The following is a 15,000-nucleotide window of genomic DNA, read 5'->3' on the forward strand; positions in this document are numbered from 1 at the left end:
GAGAGAAAGAGAGAGAGGGAGAGTGGGAGGGAGGGGGAGACAGAGACAGAAATTTCCTTCCTGGACAAAAAGACATCTAGGCTTCCCAGACTGCCCATACGAGCAGAGAGCTCTGGGGGAGTGTCGGGGGGGGGGGAATTAGCCGTCCTATAAAATCTGGCTGTGATTGTGAACCCCCCCCCCCCTCCTGTGTGTGTGTGTGTGTGTGTGTGTGTGTGTGTGTGTGTGTGTGTGTGTGGCACCTCGTGCTGGCGACACCCCAGGGGTGCTTCATTGTGGCGGCGATGGGCATCTCGCCCCGTGTTGACAAAGCCCCGCGCCGCGCCGCACGCGCACCGCCGGAAATAATCAATTAGCCGGCGTCTGGGACAACACAGCAGTGTAATATCTGACTTTTAATCGCCGGGCAGACGGCAGGAGGCCCGCGGGGGCCGTGGAGGCCCGCCAGTGGCAGTTGGTTTGTCTGATGTGGTAAATGGAGGGTGATCGGAGCGGCATTGCACACAAGCATGTGACCAACCGGCCCCTCCAATGGGAGGCAGCGGGGGACTTTTTGTGGCTCATGAGGTATCAGGAGAGTCATGAAAAAGTGAACCAGACATGTCTGTGTATCTAATGCTCAAGGTGGTGTGGGCTGGGTGGTGGAAGGGGGGGCTGGAGATGGGTGAGGGAGAGGTCGAGGAAGAGGAAAATTGAATCCGCCAAAAGTTCCCTGACTGCAGCTGGACTCTGGTCTTTGAAGAGTTTTTCCTCTTGAAGTCTCTTCCCTTTTTTTTCTTTCTACTTTTTTGATATTTTTTATTTCGTTAATCCACAGCTGCCCGAGGCGCTGTCTTCTTTCAGCGAGAGAGAGAGAGAAGGCGGAAAGAGAAGGCAAACATGGAGCGGTAAATAGTGACCTTGCAGTGCAGTTTGAAAAGCCTGTCTTCTCTTCTCACTGTCACACTCCGACTCTTTAAAGTTAACCCCTCTTGTGAACAGATCACAGCGTATCTTTCTGCGGAGCGAGGGCGTCGTAAACGGAATACTTAAAACACTTTGCCGTTAATAGACGTCCTTAGTAGCGGCACATCAACCACCAGGCGGGCAGAGAATGTCAGAGCGATCTGATTACAGTTACACATGCTGCTGTTTATGTGAGCGGCTGTGAGCCGGGCATCTGTGCACATAATACCTCAGCATCTGCCGCCGCCGCCACCGCCGCTGCTGCCGTCCCTGTCCGACTGCTCTCCCAGAAAGAGCTCAGATCAGGTGGAAGAACACCGCAGGGTTGTCCTTGGTCAGCAGCAGTGCCACCACGCCTCGGCGCTGTCGCTGCACCGTGTGCCACTGCCATCTCTGAGACTTACCACTGGGAGATCATTAGTTCCGAACCAAAGAGTTTATAGTTTATGCCAAGTCGCTTAGCGCCAGAGTTTTCAATTTCATTCCAGTCCATCCATGTAAGGAGCTACTTATATACAGTACGGTATAGCAATGCAACGCTCGACAGCACTCAAACCTCCTTTTGCCGATGTTTTAGTAGTGCAGATTACAGATTATTCCCTGCGTTCTAATCGAATGCATGGACTGCCTCGGGGTCATCGCGAGCCGGCGTCTAACAGTCTTACGTCTTACCGTCGGAGCTATTGATTTAAGAGCTCAGAGCAGGGCTGTCACTCATGCCTGGCGGTCATGTGGGAACGGCCACGCCACTGCACAGGACGGGGCTCCTAGTCTCTTTCATGCCAGTCTTCCTGCAGTCCCCATACAGGAGACGGGGGTTTTTGGGGGCTTCGGTTGTGGTCAGAGAAAAAACAAAAGACATTTCTTTTCACCAAAAACCAAAAGCAAACAAACAGAAAAACAGCCAAGCCTCTCTTTGATCAACTCCCTCCATCTCCATTTCCATGACCAGAAAGAAATGCAAATCTTTCTCACAGCAGAGATGAAACGGACCAATACGGGTGTGAGTCAGACTGCAGTCCCCCCACCCCTCAACACCCTCCCCCGCCCGGCAAAGACATACGTGTTTGTTTGTCCCCGCGATCGAAAGGCCTCGGAAGCACTATCGGAGTGGCATTGGACTGGAAGTGTTCTGCCCGAGATGATGAAGATGATGAAGATGCCATTGATAAGGATGGTTTGACTGGAGCGTGGACGTGACACACGCACGTCGGGCAAACACACCTTTTTCTCTTTCTTCATAATAGCACACATGCAGATACACACGCTCTCTCATAGAGTGCCATCGGCCCTACCGCATGCCTATCTTTAAAGATCCCTGGGTAACTCTCAAAGATCCACATGGAGGAGCGAGCAAGTGTTGGTTTATGCGCGACAGCGGGAGACGGCGCGAAAGAAAGAGACGCGTGGGGGAGTGAAAGCAGGTTCTCACAGCTTGAGCGCGGAGATAAACAGCCCTACCTTCCCCTATAAACAAGCCTGCTCTGATGTTCCAAACGCCTCAGATGCCTGGCTTTGAACACCGCCTGCCGTAGACAGAGAGAGTCCACGGGAGGTGAACGTCTCTGCGTCGCTTCCCTGCAACACGCACCGCCGCAGAAGCTCCAATCTCCCCCATCTAATTTAGCTTTCATCTAGCATTTCGAGGTACATCTGCGAAGGGGAGGGGTGTGTGGATGGGGGGGGTCTACGAGTCTCGTATCTACCGCGATTGAATCCAAGCCAGCTGCCGGCCCGTTTATTGTCCCCTCCAACCTCGCTGCTGGTCGGTGCCAAACACCATTCTGAGTATTTAGCAACAGCAATCCACCAAGTCCTCCTACAACAGAGGCCCAGGGGAGGGGGGGGACACATCTGTGTTGGAACCAGGGCACTGACAAGAACATTATGGGATGGAAATGTGCGTCAATCCCCGATGGATCTGATACATTATAAAGCATCCATCTGGGTGTCTTTTGACAAACCAGACGAGTGCTGAAAATCAGTGCTGGACTGAGATCCCTTTTTATTTGAACGGCGCCAAGCAAAATAAATAGAAATAAAAACCTCTTCTCGAAAACAGCTACATCTCCTCTCAGGGGCATTGTGTTGCCATGAAGATTGATAACCCTTCCTTTCCTTTTTTTCTTCTCTTCTCATGCCCCCGACCCCCCTAAGTGCTGCTTCCTCTCAGCCGGCCAGACAAGTAGCTTCCCACACGCTTTCTCAGCGGGCGTCAGAAAGAGCTGAGACACAGGGAAACAGCCTGCTTCAAGCCAGCGCCCCTTCCGTCAAGCTACCACCTCGAAAAGTGCCTATGGAGGGGGTAACTGCCAGCCCACAAGGCTCTGTTCCACATCTGCCTGAGGGCCTCCATCCTCCAGACCCCATCGGCGCTGTCCATCCCAATCACGGCTATAATTAGAGGCAGGGCTGGCAGGTTCAACCCGGAGCCGCGGTTCACCTGGAAGAGCCCCGACTCCCATTTCAAACCCTGAACACCACAGGCGGTTTATCAGCTCAGGTAGTTAGACTGTCGGTATTTGCTCCACGACAGCACCCCCCTCGACAGAGCGATTACGCACGCTCCGACACACTAACCAGCCGCACGAAGCACATGTGTGTTCTCTTTGTATGTGGTTCCGGACGAGGGTCTTTTGTGCGCAACATGAGTAATGAACGCTGGGCATATGGAGAGTGTGCGTTTCAGCTGACTGTGGCCTCGTGCCATCTCCACCCAGCGAGGGACACACATCAAAGAGAGGAGAGAGGGCGGGACACCTGTGTGACGAGCCCTCCATCTGGAGAGGATAAGGATAAGGAGAACGAAGGATTTGGGTGGATATGCCTGGCGGGAAGGAGGGATTCTCCTCCACAACATGACCAAAGAGGGAGGGAGATATCCCTGAAGGCAAAGTGTCACATAGCTCTGACTTTAAATGCACGCTTCTGCCACACCTTCGCCGTGGCCACGTTCGATGTTCAGTTCGTGTTTGTGTCCTTGGGTGAATTCTGGGAAACATGATTTGTTTTGTAGTTTGGGTGTTTCTTCTCCTTTCCACCCTTCTGCTCTCTCGCCGGCTGAGATGAAGGAGTGACAGATTTAATATAACTAAGCAGGGAGGTGGTTCGGGGGGGTGGCGGTGTGGAGTGACGGGGGGGACGGGAAGCGGCTGCCTCTGACGAGGAGGTGTGACAAGTGAGCCATGGAGAGAGAGAGGGATAGAACGAGAGTGAGAGTGAGAGGGATGGAGAGAGAGCGAGAGGGGTAGAGAGAGAGAGAGAGAGAGAGAGAGAGAGAGAGAGAGGGACAAAATGAGACACCTGGCCTTGTCCTTGATGCTGATAAGAGCCTGATACATCAAAAGAGTGACAGGGCAAAAGATAGTCATTACCCAGACAGAACAATGGGGGACGGGGGGGTGAAAGGGATAGAGTGGTTGTATTTCATACTGGGGGTAAAACATAGGGCCAGTAGTTTTGCAATTAATATTCAACTCCAGTCCATTATTCGCTCACTTACATTCAAATTGCAACTCATTACCGTACCGCCGCATGTTCGGTAGGAGACCTGGGCAGTATAATGGTGCTTTAACTGCGTTCAAACGACGGGATGAAAATAGCAACATAAAGCGTCCTTGCTAATCGCAGGGATACAAAGCCCTCATTCCAGACCGAGAAACGGTCTGGAATGAACCGTCCCACCCTCCAGGCAGCGGCCTGAGGGTGAGTGACCGAGGTGGAGGTGATTTAGTCGGAGCCTGGGGCCACGTGGTCGGTGATTGGCCGAGCTCGGGGGCGTGACACTGATGGATTCCACTGGGCTTGGGAAGTGGGCAGCCTATTGATTCCTCAGCCTCAAGGGCAGCTGTCTCTCCTCCAATTAAGAGTTCACTGGGCTGTCGCCCAAACGCGTTTTTTTAATGAATAGCGCGTTAGTACCAGCGTCTTTTACCTCCACGCCCAGTTCACGGTACACTATCACACTCCACCTCCCGTGATCCGCTTACCTAGTCTCACAATCAGACTTTAGATGAAGGTCAAAGGTATTGTGTGTCAAGCTCGGATCTGGTTGAACGGAGAGTTTCACTGTCTGTGGCTTCATATTTGTTTCAACCAATTATGTTGCTGGAGGCAGGGATCTGTAAGCACCTAATTTGTGAACACACACGGACGGCAGTAGTTAACCGTAAAAACTATCTGTGAGGGTTTCAAATCAATACCGCGTCAACTGCCAACTGTAGAAATACACTTAAATAACTTAAATCCCCTTCTGAAAGCTCCATCCACTTGTTCGTTTTCTTGAGTAGAAGGAGACAGAAGGAAAGGGAACAAGGCGTAACTCCACCCTGCAGTTGTTGGTTCCCAGCCCAGGCTCTGTGCAGTCTCCGCCCAGAAGTTCTGCTCTAACACAGCAGGACTGAATCCTGGATATGAGATTACACTTTCCCCTCCGTACGCCTACCACAAGAGTTTGCTAGCTCAATCTTGGCTGGCAGAGTGCTGAAGGGGCACCAGTGCATAGTGTTTTCAGAGGAGGGAATTGTGATGGCGGGGGTTGTTAATCCACAGAAATGTACCAGTTGATTAATACATAAGCATGACGTAGGTGGTCCAGATGGTTTCAAATGCATAAGGAATTAATGACCTTGCTCATTCCTTATGGATGTAACGCTACTCGCTCTGCCTTTGCCATGCCTATGCTATTAACAATATGAAAACATGAATTAGGCACACAGACACACTGGTACAGAAACGAGCAGTCAGAATCGTAGGACTTCTGGAATTAAATCAAAATATTTTTGATGCAAAAAACCAGCGGCTCTAGGAGAGATCAAACGATGCATTAGATCAAACCATGGGGAAGTTGTGCATATTAAGCCAAGAACAAACCAAGAGAGACAGAGCTGAGGAGAAAACAGTATGAATCCCAACTCCCAATGATATCTGTTTGCTCTTCAACATCTACAACAGTCCACCACAGGAAGGCCCATATAAGGAGTTTGGAGGCTACAGGCATTTAGTGAAAAACTGTTTAATAACAGGTCAGGGAGGTCACTACCGCTCCAAGACCTTAAACCCTGAAATCCCGCCGCTTTGGCAGAGTGGGGAAAATCCAATTTCAGAGATCTGTCTTTCTGTACAGCTTGTTAGGCTCCTCGCTATGCCCCCTGGGAACAGGGAGAGGAGACGGCGGAGGAGAGGTTAAAGTTATAACAGCATTTGACCCCAAAGAGAGAGGATGGTGCGCACACACACACACACAGTGACAAACACAAGGGTACACACAAACGCTCAGTCACACACCCAGAAGTCACACACACACACACACACACACACACACACACACACACACACACACACACACACACACACACACACACACAAACACACACACTATTTATAGTCACCACAAATAACAAGCCGCGGGTTGAAATTCACTTATTTCGCTATGAGAGTGTTTTAAGTGTCATCATATGTTTCAACAACAAAACATCGAGCAGCATTAGCCTTGCCTCTCATTACCCTAACACCTTTTTGGGTTCTAATCATTGTCCATCACACTTCCAAAATATTTTAACAACCTGCTATCAAGCTCATGCAAACTGTTCCCGCACTTCAGTACGTCTGTTTCCGTCAGAGCCCTATGCACCTCAGTCGAATGCCGGGAAGTCTATTTCTGCTCCTAGGGGTAAAACTAAGGTATTCTATTTGAGTTGCAACACAGAAACTTTCCTTCTTAAAAGTACATATATACATCATATACATATGGCTAGTTATATGTCTGCAGAATATATTTCTTTTTTTTCCATCTCAGCTTCGATATTAGTCTCAGCTGTTTAATTTTTGACTGCGGAACTCCCAGTTTGGGCTTCCTGTTGCTGTGTTTGTGCTGTCAGAGCAGACCAGAACCCGGTCGGCCTACCATGCATCCTGTCCACATTTAATCACCGCGGCAACAGGCCACTTAGCACAGCTGATATCTGAGCCTTCTTATTGATTGCTTGTCTGAACCCAGTATGGTTTGGGCTGGTGGCTTGTGTGTTTGTTTTGCCACACTCACCGTGGAGTCCACAAGCTGGAAAGGGCTAGAGCCCTTAACTGAGTGGGCAAAACCCAATAACAAGAGAGAGAGGGAGAGCGGTGCGGGAAGTGGGATGAGGGAGAGAGATAAGAGGGAGAGATGAGAGGGACAAATGCAACCCAATTAATGAATGGATGAAGGCTTGTCACGGATGAAATTACCGGTGAATTAAATGGTGTTGCTAAACAACGACCATTGCGGTATGGAGGACGAGAAGGCCACTGGTAAATAGGCAAACATTCGGCGAAAGCATCTTACACAACTCCCGGGGAAATAGAGTCATATTTTTGGCAGTACTCCATAAATCATGGCTCTTAGCGACTGCGGCTAATTCTGTCATAAATAATTCACAGTTAGAGTTACGCAAAAGGAAAAGGGAAAAAAAGGACGAATAAAATAACATTGCAGCTCTCAACGCAGCAATGGGAAGCAGTGCGAGGCCGGGATTGGGGATTCAAACAGACTCACACAACCAACTGATCCTCATTGACATCATCAGTGTGAGGTCACCGGCTGACCTGAAAGACTCCACCCTCTTCTCGGCCGAGCAGATAGGGCGGCAAAGTGCGCACTTTGTTGCCAGCGGGGTGTAACATTCCCCTTTGGGGCTACAGTGATACCTCGTAGAAAAAGTTGACGTTTTACTGCATACCCACACACAAAGACATGCGATAGGCTTGTGGGATCACACAAAGTAAAACATCAGGATTCAAACACACATACACACACACAAATGCAAACGATTGCGTTTAACACAGAGATACACAACGCACACACACTGACACATACATGCGGAGGATCAGACGTAGCTCAAGCACCACTGCGTACGTACACGCACACACACACACACACACACACACACACACACACACACACACACACACTCATCCGTATGATTCTTTTAAAACAGGCTGGTGAGGTACAAACACACAAACACACACGCAACAAATGTACCAAAGGTACTCAGATGTGGGCACATTGGCGCCCATACACACACAAATGTGTTTCCTGTTTGCCTTATCTTGGTCTCTCCCCCTCCTGCCATTGAGAGAGAGGCAGTGGAGAGGCGAGGGGATTTCGTCAGAGAGCCCTCGCACCTCGCCGGCATCGGCAGTGGAGTGGCACTGGGATTAACATGGCGACCTCCCCACGCTGCTGCAACAAAGGACCTGTGAACCAGCAGCCCGTCCATACTGATGAGGAGCTCCGCGCCGCCACCACCAACACATTATGTATGCCTTGCTCAGAGGAGCGGGGCGGGGGGGTGGAGATAACGGCGGTGAATATGATTAAGAACGGTGAATATAAAATATATATTTTGAATGTCACAGTGAGTGACGGGGAGGGGGGGGGGGGGGGAACACACACTGCTTGTGTGTGCACACCTACATGTTGACCACCATCGCGGCGTTGCTATGTGCACACAATGACTCACCGGGATTATACAAGAAAAATTCACAAGGCGAAAACAACACGTGAATAAATAAACACGCATTACAGGTGCGGATACAACCGAAGTCTGCAGAGAGGAGGCAACACTCTGGTGGGGGTGTGGAGGAGGCCGTATGGGCTGCTTGATCAGAGGTGGAGGGTGGGCGGTGCTCCGAGAAAAGACAGACAGGAGGAAGGATTGACGAGCGATGCTGACGAACACACAGGGTCCTAAACACCCAGAGGCGGCGTCACCTCCTCGTATGAAAACCCCACAAGAGGTCAGACGGTCAGACGAGCAGTAAACACCCCCGCTCCCCGCTCACCCCTAAGACTGCAGCCCCTGGGACTGGTCTGCTCGGTGTCACCTTGGCTGGTGTCACTGATATCTGCCACCTGTCTCCTGGTAAAGAGCCCCTAGCGACCAGCTCCCCCAACGTCCGATCCCCCCTCCTCCCACACACGCACACCCCCTGGGCGACCCCCTGCCTCGCCCTGTCGATTCCAGCCCCAGTCTCTCTCCCAGGTGCCGGGGGAGGGAGGGAGGGAGGGAGGGTTGATGGGGATCCGTGTCATCAACAGCTTGAGTCAACAGCCTCTGTGTGCATCATTACCATATGATCCATATTCATGTTCTCATGTAAAGACCGCTCGCTCAGCAGCCCGCTGCCCACCGCCGCCACGCTGGCCCTTCCACACGTCTCACCCACCCGCTCTCTGCGTGTGCGTGTGTGTGTGAGAGAGAGGGGGAGGTAAAACCTGTGCCTTAACATTTATTCGACACACCTGAGCCGCGGTATGCCGAGGCAACAGGTCTCAAGGTCGCCCATCTCTTCTGAGCCCAGAGCGAATGAAAAGCCCTGAAAGGACGAGGAGAAGAAAGGAGGGGACCGAGGGGAAGAGGAGAAAGCGTGTCGTGTACGTGGTCGCCGGGTGCGGTTGTGAACGTGCGTATGCGCCTGCGATGGGAAAGCGGGTGTACGCTTATGTGTGCTTAAGTCGCCGCATGCATGCATGCATGGCCGTGCCATTGTTAGTTGCAGGCTAGACGGAGCGCATTTTGTCATGTAGTGAACCGTCACCACAATAATCTTTTGTAGTGTGTGTGTGTGTGTGTCTGTGTGTCTGTGTGTGTGTGTTTTTCTCTGATGGGCACCCATGACTCTATGTGTGAACTATTCCCTTTATCATCCCCTTTCCCTCCCTTTACTGTTTGTGACTGTATGTGTGTGGGGAAACGTGTGCGCATGCGTGCAAACATTAATGTGTGCTCGTGTTCCTTTGTGTAAGTCCCCCGCAGTTCCTAAGCCTGAGCCATAAACCATAACTCATAATAAACAGTGGTTAGTCAGAGAGCCGCTGCAATCACAGACGGGAAAAAACCCTGCTTGACATAATTTGTGCATGTGTCAACGTGTGTGTGCCTGTGCAATTCCTTTCTGCGTGTGTCTGTGTGGCTCTCTGCATGTGCATGGGAGCTTCCTTAGATGTGTTTACGTCCGCATGTCTGTGTGTGTGTGTTGTGACATGCCTAAAAGGTGGATTAAACATGAGAAGCCCCCCCCACCCACCCAACCACCACAGGTCCGCTGGCGTCTCCAGGAGGAAGCAGGCCGGTGGTGCTGGGGTTATGGCTTCCCTGGCAGAGTGCCCCAAGCTAAATAATGGATGCCTGAAGAACGGATCCCAGCAGCTCTGCCTCAACTACCATCCCTTTGGGTGTGTGTGTGTGTGTGTGTGTGTCTGTGTGCGTGCGTTGGGGTAGTGGGGGGGGCAGTTTTAGGTTCGCACGGAAGCAGAAAACAGAGGCGCGTGCCGCCGTTGCAATCGCCTGCCGCCGGCATTAATATTTCAGCCTGGCTGGTCCCCCCCACACAACATCTCAGCCTCCCCCTGGCCCTCCCCCCGCCGGTCGTTTGTCGGTGCGGCCCCTTTTGACCCATCGACAGCCGCTGACAACAGTGTCAGCAGGCAGGTCTGCGGGGGATTGGCTCCCGGACGGCTGATGGGCAAAGGCTAAAGAGCGAAGAATCGCAAAATCAAAAGGTCTGGGACCGCACCGGCTACCTGGCAATAATAGTTGAATACCTAAAAAATATGCTTTCTATATCAAAGGGAATGGATAATGTCAAGATGAGCTGCTTTTGAGATGGAAGGTCTTGTTTTTGCGTTGTTGGTGTATTTCTTTCTCGGTGAGAGTAGGACTATAAAGGATATATTCATAAGACTAAAGATAGATGCTTTCATCCCCTCGGGAAATCTGGGACTAACTCGAGCAGGAGACAGGATCATATCAGGCTGAGCACAGAGAAACAGCAAACACAACAAAAAGGATTGTTCAGAAACAATAAAGACCATGGAAGGAGGAGGAGGAGGAGGAGGAGGAGGAGGAGGAGGAGAAAAGACAGGAGGATAATCACATCCAGAGAGCCAGACCGACCATAATCTGGCCGGAGAACACGCTCACTGGTCGAGGCTCGCCAGCGTACAATTCTGTACTCCAGCTCTGACACACACAAGACACACACAGACACACACACACACACTCACTTCCTCAAACAAACAAGGTTGAATTAAGACACATTCGCGGTGACACGCTCCAACCACAGATAAGTAGTAACTTGTTAGGACATTAGACATTACAAGCCGCTCCTTATTGTTGGCGGTACGATATCATTACCAGACATTATCGGAAAGAAGAAGAGCCAAAAAGCCTTTGAATCAGAGCCCGGATCTTCCGTACACACACACACACACACACACACACACACACACACGAAAGACCATGCCGTTAACAGCGCTGAACGTGAATCTCGGAGACGGACGGGATCAGGAACAGTCTGGAGTAAACTAGGGCGAATCTCAGTTTTCAAAAAAAAAAAATGTTTCCTTCCAGACACGCTGCTCAGGAGACAAACACAAAGTCCCCTGTGTGCCGACGAGCCCAGCGCTCCACACATCCGGACAACCCTGTTCGCACACACGCTCAAAAGCACACACACACGCTCGCACTCATGCTCGCACTCACACACACTAACCCTACACGACACTGACACACACCTGCTTTTTGTAGTGGTCAGCGTCTGGGTTCCTGTCTCTGCCGCAGCTGCTGCTGCTGTGTGTGAGTCGCGCGTGGCTTCCAGTCCGCTGTGCTGCCGCGGAGAGTGGAGCTCCAGCCTAAACCCCCACCGCCACCAGAGCGCGGCGCAGACAGCTCACTGTTATAGATGCGCTGACAAGTGAAAGAAGAGGGGCGGGTGGGGTGAGGGGGTGGGGGGGGATTGGAGTAAGGGAGGGAGGGAGGGAGGGAGGGAGGGAGGGGGACGGGGGGCGGGGTTTCGAAGGGAGAAGATAAATAAAAAGAGGAGGGGGAGGAGAACGAGGAGGCGCCCCTCAATCTACAATTCAATTTCCCTCCACACCGTCCCCCCTCCCCTTTATTTTTTCTCTCTCTCTCTCATTCTCTCTGGCTCGCTCCCTCTTTCTCGTTCTCTCTTCAGTGTTTCCCTTTAGCGTATGTCACTCTGTCCCGCTCACCTTTTTCGACCGCTTGCGGTTAACTCGGTCTCTCTGTCCTTTCATCTGCTTTTGCTCATCACCTCGGTTTGTTTTCAGCTCTCCTCTCTCCATCTCCATTTACCACCCACTCACTTATTCTCACGCCTTCTCTCTTCTCTTTCTTTCTCTCTCTTTCTCTGTCTGTCTCTCTCTCTCTCTCTCTACGCTAGCCAGGGTCAGAGAGTGTGTGTGTGTGTGTGTGTGTGTTTGTGTCTGTTTGTGTGTGTGTGTGTGTGTGTGTGTGTGTGTGTGTGTTTGTGTGGGTGTGTGTGTGTGTGTGTGTGTATGTGTGTGTGTGTGTGTGTGTGTGTGTGTGTGTGTGTGTGTGTGTGTGTGTGTGGGGGGGGGGGTGTTAGTCTCAGATAGTGAAGCAGGGCAGCTCAGACCATCTGTTTGCTCCTTTGAGCTTCACCTATTCAGAGTCACCAAAAGGCTGTTTCACAGAGAAGAGGAGAGGAGAGACAGAGGGGAGGGGAGGGGAGGGGGGAGAGAGGGAGGGGGGAGAGAAGGAGAGGAGAAGAGGAGAGGAGTGGAGGAGATAGGAGAGAGAAGGAGGAGAGGAGGAGAGGAGGGGAAGGAGAGGAGCGGAGGGGGGAAAGAATGAGAGGAGAAGAGGAGTGAAGTTGAGGGGAGAGAGAAGGAGAGGAGAGGAGAGAGATGAGGTGTTAAGAGAAGGAGAGGAGAAGAGAGGAGGAAACAGAAGAGGACTGGCCAGGAGCAGGAAAAGAGTTGGCGCTCTGGGAGAGAGGAGAGGAAATGCGAGGATAAGAGGATAAGGGGGGTACGGAAACTAAAGGAGTCGGAAATCAAAAGAGAGGAAGGGGAGAGAGAGGGAAGAGAAAGGGAGGGAGACGTGGATCAGGGCTAATGCTAGCGGGGAGAGAGAGGAGGCAGAGCCTGGCATGTCCACCCCATCTATCAGGCTGGCATCCCCGGAAAGCACTGGCATCAGCCTGCATGCAAACTGGCAATGTGTCCCTGGAGGGTGGTGGGGCTGGAGGAGGTGGAGGAGGTGGAGGAGGTGGAGGAGGTGCAGGGGGCTTTGGCTCATAATGCCTGTGGCATGACAATTGGAAATGCATGTGCACATTAAATCGCAATGCACACCTCTGAACACAAATAGATTTGTGGGCTAATGCACTGAGAAGCCACACATGTGGTATGGAGCAGTGGCGCTGCTGCACATGTGGCCGGACTCCTGTACACACAAACACACACACACACACACACACACACGCACACACACACACACACACACACGCACGCACGCACGCACGCACGCACGCACACGCACACACACACACATATAGTGAGGCACACACACTCCACATGTCGTTATCCACACACACACAATCCACATGCACACATGCACGTACAGCACACACACACACAAACCAATTTCCTCCATGACAAATCAAACAGGCTCCGTCAAGAAGGATAATCCTGAAAACTCAAAGTGACACCGGGACAGAGAACAGAGGACAATCCTTTACACACACACACACACACACACACATGCACGCACGCACTCATGCATACACACGCAAACACATAGACACACACACTCACAAGCACCCATGAACATGCACACACACACACACACACACACACACACACACACATACACAAAAGTACACACACACACACACACACACACACACACACACACACACACACTCACACGGTGTCCTGAATCGCTCCGTCTCAATGTGGCCAGGAGTGGACATTGTGCTGCTGTGTGCAGCCAGGTATTCCTCCCGGGTACGGGGTGTCACTCCTCATACTAGCCTAGAATTGAGAGGTGGACCCTGGGAGGACCGCAGGAGGCGGGAGGAGGCATCCATCACCGTCGGCAGCGGGTCGTCCCGTGATGGATGCCCCTGTTTATCCCCAACCTGCCCGCCGTCCCCCTTTCCCCCGCCGCCCTCCTCCTGCCCCAGCAGGTTATTTGGACGCAGCCGCATCACGGGGAAGATTACTGGACGGTGAATCTCCGTGCCCCTCCACATCTCCCCCTCGTCCTCCGCCTCGTCCAAGGCCAGCCAATCAATAACCCTCCTATCTGCCATCTGCATGTGGAGGGATTTCTCCATGGGAAATCAGAGGACAGGGACAGATCTGGGGGGAAGATTAATTGCCAGCGTGCACTCTGTGTTTTCAATTACAATGCCAGCGATGGATCATATGTCTGTGAGTGTGTGTGTTTCTATGTGTGAGACAGAGAGAGCTACAGAGAGAGAGATACAGAGAAAGAGAGCGAGTCCGGTGCGTCGTCTTGACAGCCACTCTTATTTTTCTGTGGCCTATTACGCTGAAATCGCGCACAGGTCTTCTGAGAACAAATTGTTATTTCCTTGGCCATGGCTACCAATGTTTATCAAAACAGAATTCTCCTTGACCCATTCGGATGTGGCCCAAAATAGGAGCCGTAGCCCTTCCTCTTCCGCTCAGGTACAACCCGCCCTAATCCCTGTCAGGCATCATTGTCTCCCGTCCCGGTGGGACCTGGCAGCGCTTTGTGTGGCGGGATTATCCAAGACTAATTCCGTTCCTAATCACCTTATGACAAAAACACACCGCTAGAAAATGGTGGCCCCATCCCTTATGCATATCGGATGAAGGCTAGAATTACCAGAGAGTGCTTTACATAAATCTCTCGCTCGCTCTCAGTCAATCTCTCTCTCTCTCTCTCTCTCTCTCTCTCTCCCTCCCTCTTGAGCATTACCGATCACAGGAAAGAAGCTCAGAGATGTCAGCCCAGGTTTTCCTGATTAATGGGGACACAGGAACGCCGCAGCCCAGTGAAACTGCACGAGGACACATGGTTTATTAACAATGCCATTCACTCTCTCTCCCTCTCAGTGTCAGGGGGATGTCACGGACACAGGACTACAATACTGCACAGAGCCACCCTCTACAGCCAGTTAGCTACCTTTAAGGAATCTAACAGAGACGGGGAGGGGGGAAGCTTAGAGTTTGGATAAAGAAGGAGAGAGAGGGAG

General features: G+C 51.7%; 1 protein-coding gene across 1 annotated transcript in view; it reads right to left on the reverse strand.

The window, feature by feature from the left end:
- The window catches only part of sulf2a (sulfatase 2a), a 48,811-nt gene extending 37,193 nt beyond the window's left edge, over positions 1–11,618 (reverse strand). The window contains exon 1 of the mRNA XM_079747872.1: positions 11,501–11,618. The gene's annotated coding sequence lies outside the window, so the exon portion shown is untranslated. The remainder of the gene's footprint in view (positions 1–11,500) is intronic.
- Between the last annotated feature and the right edge of the window lie 3,382 nt (positions 11,619–15,000).

The sequence above is a fragment of the Pollachius pollachius genome, assembly GCF_949987615.1.
Source record: "Pollachius pollachius genome assembly, chromosome: 12".
Taxonomy (NCBI): Eukaryota; Metazoa; Chordata; class Actinopteri; order Gadiformes; family Gadidae; genus Pollachius; species Pollachius pollachius.